The sequence below is a fragment of the Saccopteryx bilineata genome, chromosome 2, assembly GCF_036850765.1.
Source record: "Saccopteryx bilineata isolate mSacBil1 chromosome 2, mSacBil1_pri_phased_curated, whole genome shotgun sequence".
Lineage (NCBI taxonomy): Eukaryota > Metazoa > Chordata > Mammalia > Chiroptera > Emballonuridae > Saccopteryx > Saccopteryx bilineata.
Genome location: NC_089491.1, coordinates 121,480,495 through 121,485,388, shown reverse-complemented (window position 1 = coordinate 121,485,388; position 4,894 = coordinate 121,480,495). Strand labels below are relative to the sequence as shown.

The following is a 4,894-nucleotide window of genomic DNA, read 5'->3' as shown; positions in this document are numbered from 1 at the left end:
AGGAAAATTCCACCCAAGAAACAAACCAGTTGATGTTGCACCTGTGCTCCCATGTCTGACACTTATTTGGGTCAACTCAGGGAGAGCAGCATTCAGGCCTGAAAATAAACAACCCACCTTGTCGCCGAGGCATGCAGACACTCAGCGTATATAGCCATCCTTATCACCAGACATTCTTACCCAGCATTCGTCTGGGAGCGGATTCCATGACATTAAGGCAGCATACCAGACTGACAAAACCACACAGGGCAGTCTGACCAAACTGCCTTTCTTTCACGCATCCATCTCCCCGTCCCAGACCTAGAAGGTGCCTCCCTCAGTGTCCATGTAAGTGTGTCTACTGTGTTTTGCTTTCAGAAAGATTTAAGAGCTTGTGGATTCAGGAAGCCTGGACTCAGCACTTACTGGTAGTTTCTTAAGTGTGTGCCTTAGTACCAGCTGCACAAACTCTCTGTGCCTCAGTTTACTCATCTCTAAGTTGAAGATCCTAATGACCCCTACACCCTGGGGTTCTTGGGAGGGTTAAATGAGATCATCCCTGCAACAGTAAGTGCTAAAGGAAAAGTGAATTGCATTTCGATGCCATCTGTTAGGAATTCTAGTCTTGTCCCTAGCCAGCCCAGCACTCTAGGACAGTGCGTACTTCAGAGCCCTGGTGCCTCACTGTAGCTGCTTCGGAACTCATCTGGACCACTGCTGCCCAAGGCGTACTAGCTTTCCATCAGCCACTTCCACATGTGAGCACGGGCTCTTCGCCTGCCTCATTGGAGGCCTGTGTTCTGGGCCTGTGCAGTAACCACGGCTGTTTTCCACAGAGTAAAGTACTAATATGTGTTACCTCAATGATGAACACACATTGAAAAATACAACTTTTCAAATTAATTCAAAGGTTAATTTTTAACCTTTAAGTCACAATTCTTGACCTCTGAGTCTCATTTGCAAATGTTAATTATCTTTGTTCTATAATGCCTGTGCCAGTCCTACCTGTGTAATATAGGGAAACTGAGGTACAAGCAATATTGTTCAAACAGCACCTCCAATTTTTTTCCACCAAGCACTTATAGATTTTTCTTGTTCCTTTCAAAAGCCTACTGAAATATTGTTACATATATTTTGCAGATGAGGAAAATTAACATTCAAATGCATCTTGTCTAAGGCCTCACAGCCAGAAATGGGATTTAAATCGAAGCTCTCCTGTTCCACAGTTCATGGACTTTTTATTCCACTGGGGAATGAATGTAGAACAAACCTGCTTTCAGGTATTCCAAATGTCTGTAAAAACTTGTTTCCTACTAAAATGTTGTACTCAGTAAGGTCACCTACTCTCTGCTGGTTACTTGCCCTTTGATCTTTATCACTGTCAGTGGGACTTTTCTTTGGTAGTTTCAATGTTATTAAAAATAATTATTTGATTATAAGTGGAAAATCCTATAGGTCATGTTTAACAACATGGCTAATTTCAATATGCAATGTCTAACAGTTATGTAAAAAAGTCTTTATGTTAAGACTAAGCAATAATGAAATTAATTACAAAAGGTATTTTTATAAATGGAAGTTATTTCTACATAGCTAGATTTCCAATGGTTACTTTTTAGAGTTGAAATTTACATTGATTATCAGGTAGCTTCTCTAGGTAGCATTTGGGATCTCTCTGTTGACTGGTGGCTCTTACCATTCAACTGGTCAGCATTAGTTGAAGTATTACCATCTTCAACTTTTTTGTATGAAGTCAATAAATGTTCAGACTACATTTAGTTTGTTAGTTATTTTTTAATTCTTTGGTGGAGTTAATAATATTCTTTAGCACTTTGCATTCCACAAGTGAATAGCTTAATTATGATTGCAAACCCTTTTTTCTTCCTTACCCTATTAAATGAGTCAGAGATGAAAATTAGCATGGCTGGGTAAGAACAAGGAAGGAAATGCATTCAACTAGGAAAGTGAAAAAAGAAAAATCAATGTGATTCAAAACCCTGTGCAGTTACTGAACACTGGTTATGTACCCTGTTGGAAATTAAAAAGTGATAAATGTTTTCTTTCTGGGTCTCAAACATTTAGAATCTAGTTGAGGGAACTGGACTTACACATAAAATACAATTGGATTACTCTATAAGCCAAAGTTTATGGCACAGATATTTGGTAAGATGAGAAATAATTGTGGGCTGAAGTGGGATGGGAACATGAGATGGGGAGTTGACATGTGGCTGGAGAAGACTGGAGAAAGGATGGGATTCAGAGAGATAAATCAGGGAGAGAGAGAAAATAGAGATGGAAAAGCAGGTTGCCTGGAGAAACAAGAAAGGATAGAGGCAGGTAAACAGTGGTGTTGCTGAAGGGAAAGCAGTGTAAGGAGACATGCCAATCCTTAAGGGGTTTGCTGAACAAAATGCACTTTTGCCTTCACAGGTATGTCCAGAAATTCAGGTTTGGAAGTTCAGGATATATGATTATAAATACATACATGTTTCAGAAAAAAAAAAAAGACCAATAACCATTTACTTCAGTCTTTTTGAAGAGCATCTATTCCACACTATAAAATATTTGTCAAAACCCCAGTTTCAAAATACTTGCTCAACTTCTCCAAGTCAAATTAAGGAACATTTTTTTCTGTCAAACTCTCTGACCTTACAGTCACCAGTTTCTCCACTGCATCTACTCTTGCACTCTCTTCAGTACCACGGTTTTTTATTGTTGTTGTTTTTGTCTTCAAATAAACCTCCGGGATGGTATTATTATGAAAATATTCATGCAATTTCATGCCCACCTCTTTGTAAACTTCAGCAGGAATGGCATTTCTAGGAGAAGACCATGAATCACATGGATTTTCTCTCTCTCTCCCCAGCTCCTGATGGCTCCTGACTGTGGCATTTCAACTGTACAAAACACTTGAAGAACATGGACAAAATATGTACTTTATTTCCTTAACGGTCACTAAAATTTTAAGATACTTGTGTCAGTACAGGGAGATTTAATTTGCTTCCTAGACACATTCAAATTTTTTATGAGTTCTAGTAAGATAAATTTCCTCTCATGTTCAGAAGCTCTCACACAACCCAGACTAACTTGGGAAATTAGTGTGTTTGCTCTGGCTAAAAATGAGAGCAGGAGACTGGCTATTTCTGGAAAAGGCACTATGAGCACAGTAATGCCATTAATTGATGGTAAGACTAGACCATTAATTATTAGATGTGTATTTTAATTTGAGGGTATAAAAATTAGGAACTTGTTTAATGTAAGGAGTCCTGTGTCCACCTCCAGAGGCACTAATTCAAAAGGTATGGCCACATGATACATCCTTTCATATGTACCACAAGATGTAAATGTGAGAGGCATATAGCTGTACTTACCTTATACAATTGTGGGTGATTTAAATGAGATTTTACATATAAAGAAACCAGTAAACTTTAGTTATTAAAATTCTTACTAAACAAATATTTATTTATTTATTTATTTTTAATAAATTTTTATTAATGGTAATGGGATGACATTAATAAATCAGGGTACATATATTCAAAGAAAACATGTCTAGGTTATTTTGTCATCAAATTATGCTGCAAACCCCTCGCCCAAAGTCAGATTGTCCTCCGTCACCCTCCATCCAGTTCTCTGTGCCCCTCCCCCTCACCCTAACTCTCTCCCTCCCTCCCTCCCATGTCCTCCCTCCCCCCCCACCCTTGGTAACCACCACACTCTTGTCCATGTCTCTTAGTCTCATTTTTATGTTCCACCAATGTATGGAATCATGTAGTTCTTGTTTTTTTCTGATTTACTTATTTCACTCCTTATAATGTTATCAAGATCCCACCATTTTGCTGTAAATGATCTGATGTCATCATTTCTTATGGCTGAGTAGTATTCCATAGTGTATATGTGCCACATCTTCTTTATCCAGTCTTCTACTGAAGGGCTTTTTGGTTGTTTCCATGTCTTGGCCACTGTGAACAGTGCTGCAATGAACATGGGGCTACATGTGTCTTCACGTATCAATGTTTCTGAGGTTTTGGGGTATATACCCAGTAGAGGGATTGCTGGGTCATAAGGTAGTTCTATTTGCAGTTTTTTGAGGAACCACCATACTTTCCTCCATAATGGTTGTACTACTTTACAGTCCCACCAACAGTGAATGAGGGTTCCTTTTTCTCCACAGCCTCTCCAACATTTGCTATTACCCGTCTTGTTGATAATAGCTAATCTAACAGGAGTGAGGTGGTATCTCATTGTAGTTTTGATTTGCATTTCTCTAATAACTAATGAAGCTGAGCATCTTTTCATATATCTGTTGGCCATTTGTATCTCTTCCTGGGAGAAGTGTCTGTTCATGTCCTCTTCCCATTTTTTTATTGGATTGTTTGTTTGTTTGTTGTTGAGTTTTATGAGTTCTTTGTAAATTTTGGATATTAGGCCCTTATCTGAGCTGTCGTTTGAAAATATCAGTTCCCATATAGTTGGCTGTCTGTTTATTTGATATCAGTTTCTCTTGCTGAGCAAAAACTTTTAATTCTGATGTAGTCCCATTCATTTATCTTTGCCTTCACTTCTCTTGCCATTGGAGTCAAGTTCATAAAATGTTCTTTAAAACCCAGGTCCATGATTTTAGTACCTATGTCTTCTTCTATGTACTTTATTGTTTCAGGTATTATATTTAGGTCTTTGATCCATTTTGAATTAATTTTAGTACACGGGGACAGGCTGTAGTCGAGTTTCATTCTTTTGCATGTGGCTTTCCAGTTTTCCCAACACCATTTGTTGAAGAGGCTTTCTTTTCTCCATTGTGTGTTGTTGGCCCCTTTATCAAAGATTATTTGACCATATATATGTGGTTTTATTTCTGGGCTTTCTATTCTGTTCCATTGGTCTGAGTGTCTATTTTTTTGCCAATACCATGCTGTTTTGA

General features: G+C 38.2%; 1 long non-coding RNA gene across 1 annotated transcript; it reads left to right on the top strand.

Annotated features, from left to right (window-relative positions):
- Positions 1-240: 240 nt before the first annotated feature.
- LOC136322940 (uncharacterized) lies at positions 241-3,423 on the top strand. Its single transcript, XR_010728890.1, has 3 exons — positions 241-327; positions 1,120-1,259; positions 2,843-3,423. It is a non-coding gene; the product is annotated as an uncharacterized lncRNA (long non-coding RNA).
- Positions 3,424-4,894: the final 1,471 nt, after the last annotated feature.